The sequence below is a fragment of the Rhyacophila brunnea genome, unplaced genomic scaffold, assembly GCF_057557595.1.
Source record: "Rhyacophila brunnea isolate RB1 unplaced genomic scaffold, BYU_Rbru_1.0 scaffold_16, whole genome shotgun sequence".
NCBI lineage: Eukaryota > Metazoa > Arthropoda > Insecta > Trichoptera > Rhyacophilidae > Rhyacophila > Rhyacophila brunnea.
In genome coordinates, this window is record NW_028232816.1 from 32893968 (window position 1) to 32920618 (window position 26651).

At 35.4% G+C, this 26651-nt stretch overlaps 1 protein-coding gene across 4 annotated transcripts in view; it reads left to right on the plus strand.

The window, feature by feature from the left end:
* Positions 1-454: 454 nt before the first annotated feature.
* The window catches only part of Dg (Dystroglycan), a 428114-nt gene continuing 401917 nt past the window's right edge, over positions 455-26651 (plus strand). For 3 of the 4 annotated variants that reach the window (XM_085943732.1, XM_085943731.1, XM_085943736.1), the window contains exon 1: positions 455-578. The gene's annotated coding sequence lies outside the window, so the exon portion shown is untranslated. Of the gene's footprint in view, positions 579-25124; positions 25399-26651 lie in introns of those variants that run through there. The other variant, XM_085943734.1, reaches the window with a different exon arrangement.

Below are 26651 nucleotides of genomic sequence, written 5' to 3' on the forward strand. Positions count from 1 at the left end.
CAATTGTTAGAATAATTGCTAATATTTGGATACCTTCCTAACCTAGATAGCGGCCGAAAGCAGTCTTGTGTATAGAATAGATGCGCTGAAATGGATAAATAAATGATTATAAATATATATATATCTTTCAAAACGTTCATAATAATATATTGGTCAATTCGTAAAATGTTTTTCAGGAAAACAAGACTTGAAGTGTCTTGAAAACTTACAATTTTTGTGTTTTATTATTGTAAAATTTTATTACCTACTTTTTAGCAACATCTGTGGTCAGTTTCTAAAATATTTTTTCATATCACATATCTAAACCAAGGCAAATTGTGTATCTGCTAAAACGTAATACAAGTTGTTTAAAAATAATATACACAGATATCAGTAGAATATAAAATACGTTGAATCGCTCACAGCTGCGCAGCGCTGGGAGTGGCTGTCAACTGGCGCTGCTAAATGCTAAATCATAAACGGGAGTTCAGTGTGGTTGTTTAGTTGTGTGTTAACAGTGCGTCAAAAGAATATATTCTTTCAAAATAACAATTGATTACTTCGACGCAGGGATATACTATCGACATCAACTTAATCAGGTACGTCTTCTGAGTTAATTTAACCGATTTGCGGGGCGCTTTACCGTATATTATGCGAATATTTGGCCATAGTAGTTGCCATGTGCAGATGCGTAAAGTACAACGATTTATCTTGTAGTACGGGACAAGGTTTACGCACCGGCTGCCTTTTCTCGGCGTCTTGTCACTGTTTACATTACGAAATATACAACGAATACGTCAAATTATCCGCAATTGTGGAACTAAATGTATAAAAATTGCCAACGCTAACCGGTTTTATCATGTTTTCAATGATAACCTGACGTGTTTACATAAAAATATTACCCGACAGTCTATCGTACCAGGTAAATAACGATTGTGTAGGATGGTGTGTGGGTTTCATATGCGAGGAAATGCATTCTTATACAAGAAAGTCGTTAATGCAACAAGCCAGCCTATTTATAAATGTACATCAACCTTCGGTGACCATCATATATATTTATTTGAGGTTAACATTACGCGTAACTTCGTCGGGTACTGACTACATGGCGACAGCAATGCAATTTGATATGTATTTGTGAAAACTCGTATTCGAAACAACTATCATTAAAATTGTGTTTCCATTCATTACTCGAATTTCAGTACTTGTTACACCCATAGAAATATTAAACCAATGGTCCATAATTTTGAATGAAAACATGTCAACAGAGTAGGTGCACATACAGCTTGGATTCGATAATAATATTATCACAGTATTGTTGATACGTACGTAAACATTGCATCTCTATATCAATGTACCTAGTGATGATAGCGGTGTCAAATGCATTTGTAACTATCTACCTATTTGACATAATATCAAACTTGTATTCTTGCGCATAATATCAAGTTTCTCGTTTTCTAAATGATCTGTGTACCTACCTACCTATTATTCTGATGTTTTATTTTATATATTATATGACATTTAAAAATATCTGAACCAGCGCATCTATTCTATACACAAGACTGCTTTCGGCCTTTACAGCAGCTAACTAAGATAGGAAAGAACCTATCTAAATATAAACACTTATTGTAATAATAATTACAATAAGTTAGCCGTCAGAACCAGTGACGTCCCGTGGGGGTAGGCAGATTGAGCGTCGCTTGGGGTCGGCAGTTACTCGAAGGGTGGCAAATCAAGGAGAATCATTTGAAATATATAGAAATAGCTACCGAAACTTATTAATAACGAAAATATTCCATTAAAAAAATCAGCTCACTGGTTTTGTCGGGTTTGCGATATCTAGTTTACTTCCGTTGCCCTTCGACGTCCTTGGTGACCAGAAACGACACGTGCAGATTTGCGAATATTGTAACAATTACAACTAACTTATTGTAATTGTTCCAATGAGTGCTAATTCTTGGATAATTTCCTACCCTAGATAGCGGCCGAAAACAGTTTCGTGTAGGTGTAGAATAGGTTTTAATAGGTTTTATTTTTATTTCTATCACAAAAGTAATAATAAGCTAAAGTGTATTAATTATTAGGAAACCAAATGCTAAACTATTTCATATTTTACTTTCCTTGGTTTATTAAGTACCTAATGGGAACTGAAATACCTAACGGATGTGGAGTAACTGGCAACCGATCTCGAGTATGGTAGAATGTTTGATAAACTTAAACACGTGTAAAGAATACGCTTGCCCTTCGGTCTGACAATTGCTCTCGGTTTATGCATTGACGCTCATTTAATATCGATGCAGTTGAAGGTTGCAACACACACTATGGCACGTATATTATAATGTGTGCTTCATTTTCGTAGGACACTCTTCTTCGGCCATGTCCGCCTCTTAGCTGGAGCATATGGACATCACGAGGCGCCTCCAAGAATCCCTGTCGCTCGACAGTCTTCTTGCATCGTCCCAGGTCAAACCAGTAGCCCCTAGCTCCGCCCTATACAGTCTATATATAGTATTTAGCGGCCTTACAGGACGCCGGAATCCGGTTGGCTTGAAGAACAGGCAAGCCAGGTTGAGGTTCTCTTCTGGCATCCGCAGCACTTGGCCAGCGTGATGAGAGGCTGCGTTCTCTTATCTCGTCGTTGCCCCTAAAGTCATACCCCACCGCAGACCCAGTATCCGTCGCATTCATCTGTTTTCGAATCTCAGTATACGGTTGCTCTGAGCCTGCCTCAGGTACCATGATTCGCTGCCGTAAAGCAGCACCGCCAGAATGCAAGCGTCGAATAGGTGGCATTTGGTTTTCACCGAGTATAATCGTGAGTCCCAGACACTCCGCATCGACATTCACGCATTCAAAACCCTGCGTCAAAATAATATAGTGAATTGCGGAATATATTTATAAATCGGTTCTGTGACAGTGTACAAATAAGAGCATACAATAAAACAGCTCTGTCTTTAATCAAGTATGTATCCACCTATCAAAAATTAAACTTGTACATAGTTAAACAATTACAAATGGGAACACCTTTAAAAATGAATAAACAACGACATGACAGTCAGAACTAGGGAATCCAATCCCGAGCCAAAATTCTGATCCCGGGATTTCGGGATTACAATTTGACAATCCCGGGATCCCGGGACTGGTCCCGGGATTGGGATTTTTTTCCATTGTTAATATAAAATTTTTATATTTACAAATATTATTGTTAATATTGTATACGTTAAATCTTGGAAATACACAAGTTTAATGGAGTAAATAATATTGTAATATAAATAATAATGTGAATTTAATATGAGATTGCTATTTCTGATAGTAAAGACATAATGAATAGATCAGCGAGATTTAAAATAGTAAAGCAAATAATCATGGCGTACTTATGGCCTTTCCGCTTCATAAATCTAATTAGTCAGCCAAATATGAAACTGCAGTAAAACGTATGATATCATGGTGGAATTACTTTGTTAAAAGTGCGAAGCATTGTTTTTTTACCAATCTTTCTCATTTTTAATAATCTATGTGAAAAATAAAATGAATCGGCAACCTACACATCAAACTTCATTCAAACTCAGTTTATTTCTAATGTAGTTATTTTGTATTAAAAGTATTTTTTCTGTTATATTTTCCATAAAAATTGATAAAAAAATCAATCCCGAAATCCCGGGATTATGTTTATAAATCCCGGGATTCATAGGTATCGAAAATAGCTCGGGATCCCGGGATTGGATTCCCTAGTCAGGACCAATCCCGGTGAAATTTTACTTCTTTCGTCCCACTCTTATAATAAATAGGAATTACGATTTGGGTGATCCAGTAATTACTCGAAAGGAAAACAATCTTGACCTATATTTAAATCGATGTCAAATTTCGGTTTGACCCTTCAATTGGTTTTAAATCAAATAATATGAACTTGTTAAAAAATATTGTGTCGACACGTCATGTTCAATTATCTATAACTTATTCAATATTGCGGTGAATTTAGTAGGTAGGGGTAACTACTGAATGTTGCAAGTTTTGTATACCTACATTCCAAGTATAATTTTCGATCAAATAAATTTTATTTGAACTAGATTCATAGTATGATAATAATTGTTAGAACAGTGATTTTATTAATTACATATTATAGACTTGGCTCGTTTAGCAATTAAAAAAGAAGGTACCAATTTATCCACATAGTTCTAGAAACAGATTTACAACATAAGGAAGGTAACTGTTAAATCTTGATTTTTTTTATCAATATTTAGATATTAGTTAACACAAAACCCTGCTGAAGCCAGTCCTCGTATATGTATATATTTAAGAATATTGGTTCGTCACTCATCAGTACCTATTATTTAGTTAGTTAAATGAGCAATCAAAACAAAGTATCAAACAACAAGCAAGTCACTTAGTGCAGGTGCTGACAGACTTTTCGTATACATAATATGCGGAACGCATTCTGACAACTATTGATATAGGTTCTAGGGGGTCACCGAGATATATAATTTCTTTTATTTTGTTAACTGTCAATTCATGGTGGAACTGCATTGTATTGTTGTTTTTATTTAATAAAACGCATTTTTTTTTATAGTACTTATTCCACTTTAATTAATATATTAGGACCGGTTTCGTCCGCCTCAGTGGGACATTTTCAACGGCGGACGAAACCGGTCCTAATATATTAATTAAAGTGGAATAAGTACCATAAAAAAAATTGCGTTTTATTAAATAAAAACAACAATGAGATATATAATACCTATTGATGTTTCCAGGAAATGTTTGAGGTTATAAAAAAATAAAAAAACCACTAAAAATTGTTCTGAGTTCTCCAATAAAACTAAGACCGAAGCACGGATCGATTGAAAATGCGGTACCATGCCATCAGCACGGTCGCAAGACGATTCGTCCCCTTTGGAAAAATGTAAATAGTCGGTAGTACCTACATTATGTTCAAAATTATCGATTCTTGAGATCATTCTTGGCTTCGATTACCTGATTTAGTAGTATGTGTATATATTATAGACCATGTTAGGTGTCCAATATATTAGAGGTATACGAGCACATACATTTGTCTATGAAGCACTAAGGAGCTTACAGTTCGCATTGTTCATTGATCAGGTTCAGAATCAGGTATCTGATGATGAAGGTATTTAATTATCAGCATGTCTTTAAAGGAGAGACTATGGTGGATAAGGACAAGTCAGGTTTATTATAACTAGCATGATGGTGTTAATGTAAGCTTTTTGTCAAAATTTATTGAACATACATAACTTGAAAACACCTCACCCACTAGAGAAAAAAAATCATATTTGAAAAAAGATACGATGCTCGACGGGATTTGAACCCGTATAACGACTGGTATCGCGCCAACTGTGTCGACGCTATAACTAAAATATTTGGCGAGAGCCGGGCGTCGGTTAGTAAATAAGGCAATTAATATTCCTTGATTTAATACACAAAAACCGATAGTCAATAATAACAATAAAAAGCATTTCATGTATGACCTACTGGTTTAAATTGTCGCAATTAGATCTGAGGCTCGTTTTTCACGTTATGTATGTTCAATATATGGAATGTTACATTCTCAAAATCTTGTGAACTATTCGTTGAATAAAAAAAATGGCTTATCATAATTTATTTTTGTCATAATTTTCGTAAGAAACAAACAATAGGTACACTTAAATCAATTAATTAGAGCCACTGGCGTTAGATATAGGTAACATATCAATGATATGGGAGTGTAGCAGTGGCGAAGGGTGACTTTTGGAAAGAGGTAGGCTGTGGAGATATGAGAAAAAAATATACTTGTCAGTAATAGGTACTTACGGGTAATACGGAGATAATCCGATATTACTACTGATGAATATGTACACAACACAATGACACACATCACAAGATACAATTTTTTTTTTATTTTTAAAATCAATTTTTAATTATATCTCATTGAATCCAATAGAAATTCTTTTTTAAAATCATTTAATGTATTTATTATTTACTTAAAGCGACAGAAATCGACAATAAACATATTCCTAAAGAGTGTAGGGCCTACAGTAAGCGTATTCCGTAGCGCTTATAGATTCGGTTCAAATCTACAGACATGCTTGATGTTATGTGACGTCATAGCGATACAAAATGTAGTTTGGATTCTGTCTATCGGAATCCGAAGTTAATTCAGTTGAAAATAGATGGCGCTTGTGGCCACTTATTTTTTATTCGAAACTCAACTAAATTAAACGGTATTCTAAATTCTGACGATAGTTGTTTTATATTTTGTATACATATTTTTTATTTACCTATTTTAATATAAATCAAATACTTAGAAGGTTTTGAAAACTTGCTTTAAATAATCGCCTAGTATGGAGCCTTCGCTACTGGAGTGTAGATGTATGTATGAATGCGAACGCCGCTCAAAGAATGTCAAAAGGAATCCGATTAGCTGAGAGCAAACATTGCTCAGAGTAATGTCTGTATCTGTTGTGACGACTAGAGATACCGGATCGAATATTGGATTTTACTGATATTGCCGGAAGCCATTAGGTTTTTTAACCGTAGCCCATCATCACTATTAATGTTTTCAGGGTTCCTATATACTTCAGTGGCCTCCTTTACCGATCGTGAGAAATATCCCTTATTCCATTAATATCTCGATATATCCCTAGAGAGACATGGCATCTTACTAAGCTTCAAGAGTCTCGGCTTTTGAGCTTTGAGAATCGATGTCTCCGCCGAATCTTAGGGGTACATTGGTACGACCGCGTTACAAACACCCGAGTTCGTGAGCAGACACAACAGCCTTCAGTGATTGAAGTTATCACGAAGAGACGCTTTACGTGGCTGGGACACGTATTCCGGATGCCGCCAAAGAGTGCGGCACTTCGTACCCTTGTGGCACAGCCTCAAGGGTTCCGTCGCTGTGGCCGGCCCTCCCTCACCCTGCAGCGGTGCTACAAAAGCGACCTACGTGCTGCAGGTCTGACATGGCGGGAGGCGCATGAGTTGGCGATAAACCGAGGGAAATGGCGCCAACTTGTGCTTGCCCTATGCCCCAATGTTGGGACGTGACAGGGTGAAAGAAGAAGAATATCCCTAGAGCCCGAAACGCAGAGGAAAGAAGATAGAGGTACATAAACCCAGGAATCTATAAATAAGACAACAAATAACCGTGAAAGTTTCAAACAAGACATACTAAAAGTATTCTAGAACCGCTGTCAAGTGTTGTTATAGGTATGAAATATTCATATTACTCCATATATCATAATTAATTGACAAGTCTCTTTGGTGTTAACAATATATATGTAGATACAAATAATTTGCCTTGTTAAATTTCCCCTATATTTTAATAATAGGTAATAGGGGTAAATTGAAGATTTTGAACTCGTTCGAGAAACGCTGCTCTGCGGAAGTGTTTTCTAAACTGTAGTACGTGCACCCTTTGGGGTACCTACACTAATGACATGAATGAATTTCGTATTTGAACTTTTGACATATCAGTGGATTTGGATGTTTTTCTACAGTTTTAGTCCGTGTCCAAATTTAATATTTATATTATGTATTATATATGTCGAGTTGGGTATTTCCCGAGAAAATCTCAATCTCGAGATTCGGGATTTCCCGAAATGATGATATTTTGAATTCTCGAGATATCGGGAGATTTTAAAAAAACTGTAAGAATCCGAAAATCAGTGTGAAAACAGACAAATTCCAATAAAATATGATTTTTTTTTATTTATGTAAGAAGACAAACAAAATAGAAGTAGGAAAATAAAAAATAATTCAAAACATTACTTATCAAAATAGGATTTCAAAAAGCACAGACTGTCAATCGCTGCGTCTGACAATCGCGTACGCTGCTTTTGAGACACAACATTCCCTGATGTTGCAAAAATTACGCTCATTTTGAGTCGACGTTGGTTTAATTGTGTTAAATGCCCCAACCAGTCTTTTCTTGTCCAGTTTTTTCATATAGAAAATCGTTTTTTTTTCAGTTAATATTTGATAATAAAGCAATCCTGAATCCCGAGAAAAGATTCTCGAGATCCGGGATTTAAAATCTCGAAAATTTCTCAAGAATTCCCGTCGGGAAATTCCCGAAACCCAACTCTATATATATGTATATAATTTTAATTTGCTACTCAAACCATGAGGGAGTCAAAATGTGTCGTTAATTGTAGGGTACACCGATAATGGGTACTAATTAGCATGTTGTCTGTTTGTAGCAGTAGCGAAGGGTGGAGGTAGGCTGTTAAAATCGGCCATAAAAAGTGCTCATTAAACTTCGTTAGTTCTACATATTTGCTTTTATTGAACTAAGATTACAATTTACAGATGGTATTGGTTAGTTGTTAAAAATCAATTAAACCCTGCCTAAACCAAGCGACAATAGTTTTAGTATATTTTGGTCGATACGACAGAACTGTGCAGACTTTTTCATTCATACAATATATTTGTTTTCATTGGATTAAGATTATGTAACACACTTATTGTTGGTTATTTTTTAAAATTCATTGAGCCCTGCCTAAGCCAAACTAGGTATAATGATAAAAAATTATATTCTATCTATAAAATATTCAAAGTTATGTAGGTATGATTTAATTGCACAATTTTAGATGTTTTATAGTTAGATAGATATAGATATTTTTCTACTATCATCTATTATGGCTTGGTTTTGCAGGGTTTAATTAAATTTTAAAAACTAACTAACGCCGTCTGTAAATTGTAGTCTTATTTCAATGAAAACAAATACATATGCCTCAAAGTTTAGTGTGCACTATTTGTGGCAGATCCGGCCTACCTCCATCTTTCGCCACCGGTTTGTAGTTTGAGAAACTCTGCTGTATGAAATTATAGGATAGGTTTGCTCCAATTATAAACGAATATCCAAGTTTATAATAGGCAAGCCCTTCCGTATAATTAATCGATGCTTGTTATTAATTTAGTATTTGTAATAAACCTTCTAGCAAACTAAGTCTATTAAAATCTATTAGACAGTCTGTGGTATTGTCTGTGGACGTCCTTTCAAAATAACCAATCAATACTGTCAAGTCTTCCAGGAAGGTAGCCTCATACTACGTAGACGGCGTAGGCCGTAGAGTCCGTAGACATTTATTTGGTATAAAATAAACACTATAAACTATAAAGCCTGCTACGAGTCGTGTCTACGGCCTTTAGACTGGTGATGTAGCACGGAATATCCTATGATGAATCTTGATCGGTTTCACTTTCGGTGTTGCTTTTTTATTATTTAGGTCAACCAACAACCAGTAGTGAATAAGTATAATTTTATTATAATATCATCATCATCATCAGCCGGGGTCAATCCACTGCTGGATGAAGGCCTCCCCAAGCTTTCTCCAACTCTCTCGGTCCTGTGTCGTTCGCTGCCACGTATTTCCGCCGAACTTTACCAGTTCGTCAATTCAGCGGCTTTTAGGGCGACCCTGTGGCCGTTTCGTACCCCTTGGGTACCATTGGATGACAGCATTTGTCCAGCGGCCGTCCTTTCGGCGAGCAATGTGCCCCGCCCATCTCCATTTCAGTTGTTTGGCAACGTCTATTACGTCGCGTACTCTTGTCTGCTTTCTAGCCCATTCGTTTCTCTTACGTTCCTTTCGCGTGATGCCCAACATGCACATCTCCATGCCTCGCTGTGTGACTCTTAGCCTTTGGACACGTCTCGCAGCCATACGTGAGCACGGGCAACACACATTGGTCGAACACCCTACGCTTAAGACATAATGGTAGATAAGACATAATATAGAATACAATAATATGTGATGGTCCCAATAAATCAATTTAACCAAAATCAATATAAATTCTATCAAATTTAATATTAAGTACCTACTGCTGCAAAGAATATATTGGAAAGTTATTGAAAATGGTTAAAACATACAGAATTACATAAAAAGTATATTATATGAGTATACAGAAGGCAGGCAATATAAGAAAAGAAAAATACAATATTTGGTTCAAGTCGGTTTGCAGGAAGCCAGGCGGGAACCGCGCTAATTTTCATAGCCGTTTTCGGCAAAATTCAAGAATGAAACCTAACCTAACCTAACAAAAATAATCCAGTATATTGGCCATTGCCATTTTTTTCTGTTGACTTCCTGTAAACCGACAAGAACCCAATATTTTATTTTGGGTATTTTGGTGCTCAACACACGAGCGGCAGAATTAGGGAGCGGTAAAATCCCCGTCTTTTTATATATTACTAGCTGAAGTACCCGGCTTTGCACGGGGTCGCTTCGTGGTTATATTTATCTTAGATATTTGAAAAATAATAAGAGGTAATTATTTCTTTAATATTAAAATATCTGTGTAATATGGCAATATGAAAATAATTATAATAGGAGTAAAGGTCAAACATAAGAACACTAAATTAAAATCGAATCCAAAATATGAAAACGTTATTAATGTTATAAATATGTAGTAAAAAAAAAATCTAAATTGGATGGAACAAACAAACAACAAACTTTGTATGTTATATAATAATAATTTAGAAACCGCACACAACTGACAAAAGCTTCATCGCAATCGGATGAATGGTATAGGAACGCATACGAATAGTAGAAGAAGATGATTTTCTAATTCAGAAACCTTCGTGGGCATGCGCATGACAACTCACCAAAGTTTCATTGCAATCGGATTAATGGTATAGGAACGCATACGAATAGAAGAAGAAGAAGATGGTTGTACTAATTCAAAAACCTTCGCGGGCTTGCGCACAACAACTGGTCAAAATTTCATCACAATCGGATGAATGGCATAAGAACGCATACAAATAGAAGAAGAAAAAGATGATTGTAGTAATTCAGAAACCTTTGCGGGCAAGGGCACAACAACTCACCAAAGTTTCATTGCAATCGGATGAATGGTATAGGAATGCATACGAATAGAAGAAGAAGAAGATAGTTGTACTAATTCAGAACTCTTCGCGGGCGTGCTCACAACAACTGGTCAAAATTTCATCGCAATCGGATGAATGGTATAAGAACGCATACAAATAGAAGAAGATAGAATAGAAGAAAAAGAAAATAGTTGTAACAATTCAGAGACCTTTGCGGCGTGAGCACAACAGTTGATCAAAATTTCATTGCAATCGGATGAATGGTATAGGAACGCATACGAATAGAAGATAGAATAGAAGAAGAAGATGGTTGTACCAATTCAGAAACCTTCGCGGGTGTTGGCACAATTACTGACGAAAAATTTGTTGCAATCGGATGAATGGAATAGAAACGCATACGAATAGAAGAATATAGAATAGAAGAAGAAGAAGAAGAAGAAGATAGTTGAACTAATTCAAAAACCATTGCGGGTGTTACCACAACAACTGACGAAGGTTTCATCGCAATCGGATAAATGGTATAGGGACCATACGAATAAAAGAAGATAGAATGAAGAAGAAGAAGAAGATGGTTGTACTAATTCAGAAACCTTCGCGGGTGTAGGCACAATTACTAACGAAAATTTTATTGCAATCGGATGAATGGAATAGGAACGCATACGAATAGAAGAATATAGAATAGAAGAAGAAGAAGAATAAGAAGATGGTTGTACTAATTAAAAAACCATTGCGGGTGTTACCACAACAACTGATGAAGGTTTCATTGCAATCGGATGAATGGTATAGGGACCATACGAATAAAAGAAGATAGAATGAAGAAGAAGAAGAAGAAGAAGAAGAAGAAGAAGAAGAAGAAGAAGAAGATAGTTGTACTAATTCAGAAACCTTTGCGGGTATTGGCACAATTACTGACGAAAATTTTATTGCAATCGGATGAATGGAATAGGAACGCATACGAATAGAAGAATAAAGAATAGAAGAAGAAGAAGAAGAAGAAAAAGAAGATGGTTGTACTAATTCAAAAACCATTGCGGGTGTTACCACAACAACTGATGAAGGTTTCATCGCAATCGGATGAATGGTATAGGGACCATACGAATAAAAGAAGATAGAATGAAGAAGAAGAAGAAGATGATGATTTTTCTAATTCAGAAACCTTTATGGGTGTGCATACAACCACTTACCAAAATTTCATTGCAATCGGATGAATGGTATAGGAACCATACGAATAAAAAAAAATATAATGAAGAAGAAGAAGATGATGATGATTTTTCTAATTCAGAAACCTTTATGGGTATGCATACAACCACTTACCAAAATTTCATTGCAATCGGATGAATGGTATAGGAACGCATACGGGACAGACAGACAGACAGACAGACAGACATTCATTTTTATATATTAGTATAGCCTATACTCTTCCCGCAAGTGCAAGCAATAAGTTTACAAAGTTTTATCGCAATCGGATGAACGGTATGGCTGCGCATTAAATACGAACAAACAAACACACAAATATTAATTTTTATATATTAGATATATAATAATATATTAACAAATATACTACATTCAAATACATAATCTAGTTGTTGTGTTGAAATGTAATAAGATCAGTGCTATCCAGTGGGTTTAGGCCACCCCTGTGGTCTTTTAGTGCCCCTTGGGTACCACTGTATGACTGCATTTGTCCAGCGGTTGTCCACTCGCTGAGTACTCTTGTCAGCTGCGTATGAATTGTTTTTTTGTATGTAATTTTTCGGTGTTATGTCCAACATGCACATTTCCATGCCTCATTGCTCTACTGGCATCGATCGGCTAACAAAATACAAACACTTTTCTTAAGAAGGGGTGTCCGTTGAATAGAGCAGAAGTGGGAACTTTTTCAAATTAGTCCAAAAAGCCCGCGTCTCAGAAACTTCATTTCGATGCTGTTAAAAAATATGTAAATAATTATTCTATAAAAAATTATTGCGTATAAAATAAATTTGGACTATTTCAAAAGGTCGCAGGTTCTCGTGCTTGTAATAGAGTGTTCATTTTACAAAAAAATCCTTATTTATTTTAAGAAAACAATTTTCAAATATTCAATACTTCGTTTAGAGTAATTTGGAATGTTTTAATTAATATTAAACTGTATTAATTACTATATAATATTATATAAGTTTAAGTATTAAAATCAATTTTAGTTTAAATTTTATTAGTCATTTAAATACAACTGTCTACGTATTTTTGCGAAATTTTACAAACTGATATTAAATTTCAATTAATAAATATCAAAGTGATTATTGTTTTATTATTTTCGCATTGAAACACGCAAAACCCAGTGGTTGAAATGCCAATTTTCTTTCACTAATAAAAAATCATTTCGTAATTCGGATATTATGAACGGGCAATCCCGGCCATTACAGAGTCATGCTTCCAAGACGTTTACGGCACAGTTTAATGATTATTGACAAAGTTTTCGCTTGCAACTTTTCCGAAATATACGATCAACTCGCAATTTTCCATTCATTTTATGGATATTACGTGCCATCGAAGCCGTTTATGTATGGCGTTTCGGGCAACTTTTTTTATTTCGTTGAACCACGAGCACGCAGTTATTAGGCGTATTGTCCAAAATGGATTACTCTAAATCAGAGTTTCTCATTTTTTCAAACTAATATCCCTTTGAGGCCATATATTTCATCAGGAGGGCTCCAAGTGAGGCAAATCCATTGTTTCATACGTAGGTATCATCATCAGCCTGAATCTATCCACTACTGGATGAAGGCCTCTCCAAGTTGATTCTTCTTCTCTCGGTAGTGCTTTGCGTCGCCACGTTCTTTCGCATAACTTAACCATTTCATCGATCCAGTGGGCTCTAGGTCTACGTTGCGGACGTTTTGTACTTCTTGGGTACCTACCACTTGATGACTAGGTACATTTGTCCAGCGATTGTCCCTTCGAGCCCATTTCCATTTGAGGTTTTTAGCCAACTCTATACGTATACTATATCACACGTAGGTATAGTGAACCTTCAAAATTACAAATTCAAAATGTTTGCAACATGACATGAAAAAAACAGAGATATAAGGCATAAAGCCCACCAAAAAAGTGTTCGGTGCGCTCACTACTGAGTAGGCCCCCTCCCACCCGCGCATTACCCTTCACCTATATAATAAGGGGCTCAAGGAGCACAAAATAATTATTATTATCAGCGTCTCTCATAACAAAGCAATAAAAATATTATTAAATTTCTCGGGGCTTGTAATTATTATCGGACACGCAATAACTAAACAAAGAGTTCACTGTTCTTAAATAATGGCTTCTCGCCCGTCTATCCACGACGCTTCGAGGAGCGTGATTTTGCTTGCCGTGTGCAATGAATGGACTAAGTTGTATTTTCGTTAATTCGTATCGCTGAGAAGCCAAAAAACGGTGACTCATGGGGCAGGCGGGCACAATGCGTCGTCAAATCCAGTGTGCGCTGGCGTATTTGATTAGTTGTATTTTCGATGATAAGCCTGCTTTAGTGGACTTTATGCCTTAGTCACACTACAAGAAAAGTAGGTACATTAGGCGCTATTTTACTTTAGTAATGTTAATATTTTAAAATATGTAGGTAGTTGTCCGATGCAATTTTAAATTGTGTATTGTTACACGACAATTTCATAATTCAATTGAATGTACCTAGGTCTTTAAAAATACAAAAAAATCACAAAATATTCTTGATTTTACCGTGAATACCATTTTGAAAAAGGTACTGTAGTGAGTCACAACGTCTTTAACCTTAGCAAAGCTCTTCGCTTTTAGGCCCGCTTCTGGGTGTGTGGGCCATGCTGATAATCATGCCCAGTCGGCGGCTCTCCACCCGAGAGTTCTGGGTTCGGTTCCTGGCCAGGACACAATATTTATGTGTTTTTCTCAAAGCCTGGGTGTTTGTGATTGTTCAAAATTACTAACAACCACCTTGTACGAAAAAAGCAAGGACATGGTTATTAATAATTCTAAAAAAAATCATGCTCAGTCTGCTCAACCTATCAACTGCTCCTCTCTCAATGTATAAAAGTTTGTGTCTTTCTTGAAAACGATATAAATCATTGTACACACATAATTGGCAGTTCAGTGTCAAAAGTTTGCCAACCCCTGGAATATATGAATGAATTAATATTAAATCGTTCCGTATGATATGCAAAATAAAAAGGAAATTCAAATCGTTGACTTAATTAATGATAATGTAGCAGGATTATTTTGCGTTTTAATTTAATTGAATATATTATATACCTACTTCCTTACATTTTCATATAGGTCTATTTAGGTAATATTTAACTACTGATAGCATTTAGTTAAATGCGTGAGATTAACTTGTTATCAGTTACTTAATCCGATTATATTGACTGGATAACCAATAAATAATAATGGTTTCTTGTTAGCATTGTTCCGCGGTCAATGAATAGTCATAATCGGATTAACTTGGAATCCCCGTTTGGAATTTTCATAATATTATCCTCTTGACTCTTGGCTATTATTATATTTTCACAGTCCACAGTGGAATAGATTCTTTTTGTATGGATTCCAAATTCAAAACCATTTATAATGGAATTTGAAATAATTTGAATTTCGAATCTTTTATGGCACAAAAGACTCAGATGGGGGGGGGGGGGGGTTGGTCACGTTGTTGGATGCGATGAATCAAGAGCTCTCCATACAGTTTATGAAAGAACTCCTCTAGGTACTCGGCCGGATGAGATTGGCGGATAGCGTCAAGAGAGGCTGAGTGTGACCGATTGGAGAGAGATATATCGGGATATAGATTCCTGGTGGTCGGCCATGGACATGGACGGTCTGTAGCGCCAGATTAAGATTAAGTTTTCTATCCTACTAGTGGAGTTTCTTTAGCTACTATAATGCAATATTTTGGTTCCATTATCTCGACGAAACCAATGTTTATATTTATATCTGTTCTCGTGTAATCAAGTAGGGGTGCATAAAGAAATTGGTGATGGCATCATTAACATTAATAAAAAAGTTATTTTTTTTTCAGAACATTGTGTTTGGGGTACCCGGCCAAATTGTAATATAATGTTTTTTTAGCGCATTAGCACAATATGTGTAAGTTTTTGGTTATAACGTGAAATATGCGAAAATTGAACGTACGAGGGTGGGTCAATAAGTCCTTAGAAAAGCCGACAGGTGGCGCGACTAGTACTGTAAGCGGTTTGTTTTCATGCAGCGGCACTACCGATTCAGTATGCTGCGAAGTTTCAATCAGATTGGTCGGGTTGTTGTTTTTTATTTTCGTACATTTAAAAAAAAAATTTGCTTGTTTACAAAAATGGAGAAAATTGAGTTTAGAGCTGTTATTAAACATTTTAATATAAAAGGGTTAACAGCAAAGGAAATAAAAAATGAGTTGGATTTAGTTCACGGCATATCTGCTCCTTCACTTGCAACTATTTATAACTGGTTAAATGAATTTAAACGTGGTCGTACATCAACAAAGGATGAACCACGCTCAGGACGTCCTGTAGAGGTGACTACACCAGAAATGATCAATAAAATCCACGATATGGTGTTAAGTGACCGAAGATTAAAGTTGAGTGAGATAATTGAGGTTACAGGGATCTCAAAAGGTAGCGTCATTTCTATTTTACATGACAAATTGGGCATGAAAAATATTTCTGCAAGATGGGTGCCGCGTTTGCTCACAGTCGATAATAAACGCAATAGGGTGGTGGCCTCTAAACCCCTGTTGTCGCTCATGCAACGCAATCCGGATGAATTTTTTCGTCGCTTTGTGACTGTAGATGAAACATGGATACACCACTATACTCCCGAGACGAAAGAACAGTCAAAGCAGTGGATTGCGAAGACAAACCATGTCCAAAGAAGGCGAAAACCGTAAAATCAGCTGGTAAGGTTATGGCTGCTGTATTTTGGGATGCACGTGAAATTATTTTCGTTGACTATTTGGAAAAAGGAAAAACAATAACAGGGGATTATTATGCATCTTTATTGGACCAGCTAAAAAACGAAATTGAAGAAAAACGGCCTCATTTAAACAGGAAAAAAATCCTCTTTCATCAGGACAATGCCCGTGTTCACACATGTTTACGATCAATGGCTAAAATTGAAGAATTGAAGTTCGAATTGGTCGACCACCCACCGTATTCGCCAGATTTAGCCCCCAGTGACTTTTTCCTTTTCCCAAACTTAAAAAAATGGCTAAGTGGACAACGTTTTTTTTTCAAATGAAGAAGTCATCGATCGGACAAATGCTTATTTTGAGGACCTTCCGAAAACTTATTTTTCTGACGGTTTAAAAAAAATTGAGAAACGTCTAACCAAGTGTATTGAGCTCCAAGGAGATTATGTTGAGAAATAAAAAAAAAATACAAAAATAAAAACTGTTTTAATGCTTTTTTCTAAGGAATTATTGACCCACCCTCGTAATAGAGACTAGGTATTATTTATATATTCAATCTCTATAATATTGGATGTAGGTATAGGTCTGGGGCCCTATGTTAGAACTTGCGAGTGCCAGCTGCCCGGTCGACATGACGTCATATGACATCATTGTGACGTACCTACTACCGGAGTGATAATAGCATTCGAGAAAATAACGCTACTCAGACAGCGGCGCTATTCATTGTCACCATACACATATAGGTGTTTCATCGTAATAATATCTACGGTAAGCACTGCGTGCTGGGCAGCATGCCTCGAGCGTGTATTAGCTGACGTCACAATTACGTCATGTCGTCTGGTGCCACACGAGTCGATAGTTAGGAAATCGCGGTGCTGTTACCGAAAGTTGAGGTGATCACATATACGAAAGATTGTGTGTTTTGGTGTATTTTTTAAGAATACAGTATTCTTTTACAGACTGTTCCTTTCTTGATAAGTTTTTTCCTAAATCAAAATAAGAATCTCCTTTTTTAAAAGTCGATTTAAAAATTTGAAACACCTGTTTGTAAACAATGCGTCTATGTGTGTATTTTATTCATGGGCCCCACATCATGAAGCGGGCCCCCAGGCTAGGAGCTTTGGCGGGCCCCCCTACCTATCGCTAAAGATAAAGGCAGTGTGACGCTCTACAGTAGCGTCTTCCAAATCGTGTACGCGGTAATGTTAATGTGTATATTTAGTGTTTTTTGTATATTTTAATAAATCTATTTGAATTATGGAGTTGTCGAGTAATGATACACAATTAAAAATTGTATAGTAGAACCACGTAATTTTAAATAATAACATTATTGAAGAAAAATAGCGCCGCAGGCTACTTTCTTGTTTACTATTAGAGAGAATTTTATTCGTCATCTGTGTTTATATCACTTATCTGGTCGACTCGCCACGCCGGGCCCTTCCTGAGCCCGGGCCCCCAGGCTAGAGCCCTGTCAGCCCCTCTTTGTGGGGGCCATGATTTTGGTCGCCTCAACTTTCGGTAACATACCTATAAATACATACAGAGTTGTACACAAAATATTTGTTCGAAATTTAAATATTTAAATTAAATAAGTTTGTCCATTGCGATTCGTGTTCACGATTTTCGTCATTGATCTCAATAAAGACATCTGCAAACTAATTATTTTTTTGTTTTCATGATTAGATGTACATACGTTCTTATATAATATATACCTACCTACCTAGGTACTGTTATTATATCAATAAAATAAACTAGCTAATGAGAATCGTTAATAATTCTTCGAAGAATTAATACGGCATGTAAATCAGTCAACCGCATAGACTAGGGTCGATCTGCGGCCGTTCCGGTCGTCGGCCGCGAACTATCAAGACATTGTCGGAGAACTATTTATAAAGCGCAATATATGTGTGTAATCATGTCTACGGTAAGCGATATCATTGCTTATTCGGCGATACGTTTATTTCATGTCATATAATATATGAACAATAAAACAGAACTAAGACGAATTCTCTTGATTCGTCTCTATAAGATATTAAATTAATCTATTTTTGTTATTAAGGGGGGCTGAAGAGCGCGACATTCAAATATAATTTAGTATAAAAAGGACCTCGGCGTCGTAAGTAGGTACGTTAATTTAAATCGATCTTTTCGCAAAAATCACTATTCATCGGAGATTTTATTTCAAGAAACATTATTATTATTATTGATATTGTCTGCCGCTGAACATTATTATTATTTTATAAACACCTGCAAGATGTACGCCGATCAGAAAACAGGGCTGTCAAAATAATATTATGAATTAATAATTTTAAAATGCTAATTTCATCATAGTTTTTAATCAAACCTGTGCAAGTACGTACTGATAACTTGGGTGGATTTTGTAGCAAACATACTATTGATATATATACGGGTATATTATTATTATAACCCAATTCAAATTGAACATAGGTTGATACTTAAATACTATTATAGTATGTTTATGATTTCGAGAAAATAATACGATGGTATAATTAATCCATATCAATTATTTGAAAACATTACATTCGCACTTTACAAGATAACATCAAAATGTGTATATACTTATCTAAATGACGAATGACATTCATGAGTGAGCACGGCTGAAAGCTTGGAAATGTGTTTTTTTCTATTTCAAAATCTTTTAATTGTGTATTATTTTATTACAGATTCAAGGCCAACCTCATATAACTAATAAAAAATACTGTTTGTTTCTACGAATAAAAAAAGACAGGAAGGAAGATGTGTACAAATCACGGCAATCAGAAAGGCCGGCAAATATGGCCGACAATGCGTGATACACAAAATTACAAACACGCTCGAAGTTTGCCGCACACGTACAGACCACGTGATATTTGTTTACGCAAAATCGTCGCTTTTCAAAATGGCGAATTTGATTGCCAGATTTTACTGCGATGAATCAGTATGTTCCTTCTTGTCTTTTTTTATTCGTAGGTTTGTTTACTATGTACACCGAGAAATTTCCATTTATAAAATCGGAAACGATTTTTACAGAAGAGTTTTGGAATATAATGCAACCAAAACTGGAAAAATTTCTATCATGGGTGTTGGCTTCCTGAATTAGTTAACCCCAGGTCCATGCCACTACGTGAACCACAGTGGATATTAAGCCATTTCCACACTGGCAACCTCATTAAATTTTACGATACTTACCATAATTGCTTAAGAAATTTTACGATAATTATCGTAAAATCTAACGAAGTTGCCAGCAACTTGTTGCCAGTGTGGACCCGGCATTAGATGCACAAAACTTAAATAATATATATTATAAATAAAAATTTTAAATTATAAATATTTATGATTTATGTCTTCGACAGCCCTGATGAAATATGAGTCGGATCGAGTCATAGAGCAAATTTATTGACACAAACAACTTTGACACGACCTTTTTATATTAACTAGTAGACCAGATATTATGGACCACGTGTTAAAAAATCATATTTTCAATTCTCAGAGCCAATTCTGTAGAACGTCCCCTTAAACATTAGCTATGTTTACAGTATTCAGTACCTATTTTATATTATATCGACGATTCAGCGTAGCAGGGGATTTTTTCGTGTATCGTTAATTGCAGGTAGGTAGATCATGCGTTATTTAGGGGCAGTAAATTAAAAAAAAAATACTTAACTGCCTGTCACGTAACATTCATTGAATATTTCCAAACATGTATATCAGAATGTTAATTAATTTGTTTGCATACAGAGAACACATAGTGAATTGAAAACTGGTTTTTGAATTTAAAAACTAACAACCACTATCTACAAATTGTAGTCTTAGTTCATTAAAAATAAATACGTTTAACTGGCAAAGTTTAGTGTGCACTATTTATGTTGTCACTGGGACATCCATTCGGTTTGTCTGTTGAGTTTTTTTTTACAACATGGCCGAGAAAGTCTTGTCACTATTCATGTGTTCCAAGTCGAAAATGTGGGTTACATGTAAGTTGTACGTATGCAGTTCATCGTGGGACACTTATTCGTGCGCCGCAGTACGTGAAACATGAGTTCGTATAACATTTTATCAAATGACGAGTTCTTCGTTGAACATTTCACCGTGGAATACATTTGTACGTATCTTACAAAATGTGGCGATAGTTTGCAAATAGTATCTACTGTTCCAATTAGATTAACCCTAACCTAACGTAACCTAGTAAAGACATCTCCACATATTGTAGCATATGTACAAATATACTCCACGGTGAAATGTTCAACGAAGAACTCGTCATTTGATTAAATGTTACACGAACTCTTGTTTCACGTACTGCGGCTCACGAATAATTGTCCTGCGGTGAACTGTACGTACAAATTTCCGGATACGGAAAATGTGGGCGATAATTTAATGTCTTTGTAACTAAAATGGTTGTATTTTGCATAAAAAGACAACTAGTTTAGTTTTCCTTATTCTTGACCATCATTTCCGCATTGAATAATGTCTTCCATAAATGGATTACTTTTTTTTAATGAGGGTATGCTTGGAATTTTTGGCATATTATGCATTTTAAATTGGAGACAATATTGGCGGACCAGCATTTGGGAAACACTGATGTAAACGATACTGGTGCCCTATGTTATAACTTGTGACATGAAGTCACCCGACGACACGACATAAGCTCAATACACGCATCGACAATGCGCACGGCTCACCATAGATATTAATATGCTGAAACACCTATTTGTGTATGGGGACAATGAATAACGCCAGTATTAGAGTAGCGTTAATTTCTCGAATGGTATTGACTCACTCCGGTAGTACGTCACAATGATATCATATAACTTCATGTCGATCGGGCGACTTCAACCCCCAAGTTACAACATAAGGCCCCTGGGTGCAAAACTGACGTACTGACTCAACACTTTCATATGATGACCCTAGCAGCTAGCTATAATATTTACTATGACGTTCCCAGCAATCTTAGTTATATTCAAATGTTAAAATGTCAGTCGTCATTCTCAATTCATAATATTCGTCTACACTCTACATGCTAATTTATTCATCGCGCATCGTCTCCGGTCGCAGTGAAGATCGCGAATCGTTCACGCCAATGGCCGCTTACGTCGTCTTATTTTAATTATGTAATAAAACTCATTTCCTCCAGGTCATTTATCGTGAGATCTGAACCCTAATTCAATGCCATTTACATCAATATTGGTATTGACTATTCAGTAAATTCGTTAAAAATAACTATAAATGTTTAAAATGTTGAAATTTTCCATTACCACATCATACCAAACTTTACAACGCCTAGTAGGCATGCATTTGGTATGATGCAGGTATGTCCAAGTTTAAATATGCCGTAATGTACAACTATTTAGTATCAATTGGCAAGTCACCTACCACTACTACTACTTCACTATGTTCGATCTTAGAGGATCATGTGGGCCTCCTAAGAGTGGAGGTTTGTATTAACAGATTTTGTTTTTAAGAGAAATGGATGGTTAGGTATATACTCTGACTCATATACAAATTGAAAAACAACATGTGTGCTTGCCAGACCCAGGATTCAAACCTGGGACCCACGACATTATAAGCCGATGCTTAAGCTGCTCGGCCATCGTGGGGTACTACACTCCCCCATTATCATTCTACCTTAAATTAAACAACACTTATCTTCCCCATCAGAAAGAAATGTCTACTCCTATCGTTTTAGTAATCGAATTATATTACAACTGAATAGGTAAGCTGTTCATGTTTTCAATTAATAATATGGACCAAAATCTATCTTGCGATCTACGCGTTGGACATTCCATCTTTATAGTTTATTTATACTAATCATAATTTTGACATATAGTACGATATTATATTTATTTTCCGTATGGTCTACCGATACACACGTAAGTATCTATTGCATACAGAGCAAATCATATAATATGTCGGCAGATTCAAATTTACCAAAAAATATTGTATTGCTATATTCACACTGGTTTGTCAAAATATTAACATTCAAATCATCACAAACACGTCGATTTTTTTTGACACAAGCGTTCCTTTTTTACAATAAAGACTATTTTCACATTATTCTAATTTAATTAAGTTTATAACACAAATTACAGCTTACTATGTGCCTCTATTCTTCATAAAAATAAAATTGCGTATTTTTTATCAGATTCTCAGAGCGCTGTATCACTATCACGCGCTTCGGATCTACGCAAATATCGAATACAATAGTGGGAAGTTAAGAATTTTCTTTATTATCCCGAGACAATCTTTATTGCTCCGAATTTTATTTGTGTTTATCAAATTTACACCTCGTAAGACCAACGTAATTTATATATTAAAAGCTTACCGACGCCATCTTGAAAACGTTTATCCACGAGAACTTGACATGGATATTTTACTAGGCGTTATTTTTTCTTCATAATCAGAAGTTGGAATCTAACTATTGTGCCAAATGAAGGCTCCGTCGTGTTTTAGGCGTAAATCTTATTTTAAAAACAACATCCAATTGGTTGGTTCACTGTCTTAAATATGAACACAATAATTTAAAATATATTCTTGTCTACTGCACAGGATATGGGTAAAGTCGTAAAAACTGTAGGTACTGTGTAAATTCACCATTCTGTATTCATTGCGGTTTCTCCTTTTCAGCTTGTTTAGTGTGAAGTTTGTTCAAATTTAGAACGACGTATTATGGCACGAAATTGATAGTTTTGGAGGGAATATTAAAATATATATATATATATATTTAATCTTTACTCTAAAGCATATAGGCCTTCAAAGAGTGGGTTGTATTAGCTGATTTTTTTTACGAATATTAGTTACATATTATAATTATATACATACTAGTTGTTGATTAGTGGCCCAATGCACTGGGTACTTACACATTGAAAATACAACAAGCATTTTCGACCAGCCGCGGGATCACACATGGTGTTGTATTTATACAAAGATGTCTGCTTTATGAATTGGGCCAAATGTGGTTTCCATGACTGCCATGGGATAAGTAAATGGTTTATCTAAAATTATTTCATAACGTAAATAGCTCGAGCTGATAATGTACCTATCGTAATATTCATTGGGTTGGCACTTAATTGGTAAAATTTCATTTTATAATAGTATTATGTTAATTAAGTACATAAATAATTTGTTAAATTTAATATTATTTCCTAGCAGTGGGGGAAGGGGGGCGGAGTAGGCTTTTTAGATCCGATGTAAATAGTCCACACTAAACATTGTCAATCATACCTGTATGTTTTCATTGAACTAAGAATACAACTTGCAGAAGGTGTTGGTTATTTTTTTTTTTAATTCAATTAAATCCTACCTAAACCAAACCATAATAGTTACGTATGCTATCGGCGATCCAGGGAACTCGGAAATAATGGGAATAATTAATAACTGAAATACCTAACTTGTAAGGAGAAGCAGGCAACCGATCTCGAGTAAGGAAGAATACCTACGGGATAAATTTAAACACGTGTCAAGAATACGTTGAATACTGACAACTGATCTCGGCTTATGCATTGACGCTCATTTAATATTGGTGTATTACATACACTACTGCACGTATATAATGCGTGGTTCATTTTAAGCAATTTAAGTCACTCACACATTCAACTTTATTGCATTGGTATATAACCTATCGGAATTCTATTATTGTGGGGCGATCCGGCAAAAATAGTGCACACTTTTTCAGCATACTTATTTGTTTTCGTTGAATTAAGAATACATAAATTATTACAGATGTTGTTGATTAGTTTCTTTAAATTCATTACGCCCTGCCTAACCAAACCATAAAAGATCACAAATCTTCTTTTATCTATAAAATATCTATAATTATGTATGAGTTAATGCGTGGTTACGCAGGGTTTAATTAAATTTTAAAAACTAGGTATCTGCCATTTGTATTGTTAGTTCGATAAAAACGTACAACTATGACTGATGAATATTAGTATACAATATTTATTTATTTCAATTTTCAATTTCAATTTATTTATTTTTTTAACATATTGTGGACATTACAAATTATAAGTTTAAGACGTTCACAACATGACATTTAGAAACAAAGATATACAAATATAACAGTATTACATAAAAAAAGAGATAGATGAGTAGATAAATTAGATAGGTACAAGGAAGTACACCGGATGAGTTAAGCAGACCCTATTTTAAGAATTTATAAAACAGCGTCCACCTAAACTCATTCTCACGTAGGTGGAATATATCAACACCCGAAGCAATTTCGTTGAACATAGTTATCCCTCCCAATTGGCATTACCAGTGGCAGGTTGGTTCTGCACCTTGGGAGAATAAACAACTGATGGTCTCTATTTCTAAGATAGTTATCAGGGACACACATGTCAACACTGCATGAATGGCAGAGTTCTCATTTATACCTCGTATAAGTCAAAAAAAATACGTAGCTAAATAAAGATTTCTTCTAAATTGCAGACTGCAGTATGTAAGCATGCCTAAGAGAAAGTCAGTTGGATAAAGCCACGGATAGTATTCATACAACCTCAAGTAAAGGAGTCTCAAGAATTTCTTCTGTACCCTCTCCACCATAAGGCCATACTTCAACTGATGCGGTGCCCAAACAATAGACCCACTCTCAAGTCTGCTTCGAACTAAAGGATTAAATAACAGTTTTAATACCGTAACATCTGAAAAGACCAGGGAAGTACGCATGACGAAGCCCAACATTTTAAGCGCTTTGTTACAAATGGTAACTATATGGCTAATAAATGTCAGTTTACTCTCAAACGTAATCCCAAGATCCCTTACAGATGATATTCGTGACAGAACTCTGCCATGCATCGAGTATTGGAAAAACAACACTTTTGAGGCTCTGGTAAACAATAAAAGATCTTTGTTTTGAGATTTGATATTTATGTCGGATCTTAACAGCCTACTTCGCCACTATTACCTAGGTACCAAATATTATATAGGCAATAAGTATATTTGTATACTGTCGATAAAAAAAAATCTTTAATTAATATTCTTGTTTAATTGTATGGCCTCAATGACAATGTCATTGTATGGCCTACCTATTCATTTTTTTTTTAGAAAATCTTACTCTGTTTTCGTATCAGAGAATGGGATATGAAAAACAAGAGTATTCTACTATTCCGACGCTCCGTTTGTGCCGGATTGAATTTCTGAGTGATATTAACTTCGTAACGTTCATGAATCATGACAAGTATTTCTGTTTCCCGTGGCTTATGTACGGTTGCGCCTGTCTTATATTTTTTCCATCCAAACCCTTATTTATATCTAATTACCAGTTCGAAACGTTGCGTTTATTCGTACGCATTTAAGAAGGAAAAAAAGCTCCCAAGTTTTATAGTATTGTCTTATCCTATTTCGTATCAGTCATGATTATTAATAAGGGCTAACCGTTTGGAATAGGGGTTGCAATACTGGTATTTCAAAATCGGTATTAAAAAAACCTGTACCTACGTTTAAGTTTTTCGCAAATGAATTTTAAGTTATTTTTTCATCCTACCTACTACTATATTTTATATTAAATTTAGTGTATAAGTTTTATGCCGCCAAAATACAAATATATTGACTGAAATCAACAATAGTTATATTATTAAGACAAAGTCTCAAATATAGGTACCTAAGTACCTACCTACTGTCTACAGAATTGTCGTGATGAATTAACATATGTATTTCGAAAAAGAAAACGTTAGTGGCAAATATTTCCAATTAAGTATTCTATAAATTGATCCAACGTTGATAATACCTACCTACCTACATCCAACCCGGAAAAAAAATGGTCGGAAGACAAAAAAAAATCACTTTGAATTTACGAAAAAAGTTGACAACCCTATGCGAGATAGAGGACAACAACTTGAGAAGAGAGCTGCAGAAATCTAATTGAGTATTTTAATACTATAGTCCTACTTTTTAAATCCAACGCTTTGAGTTTATCTAATATTTATAATATTTAAAATTCGAATACGGTATAATATT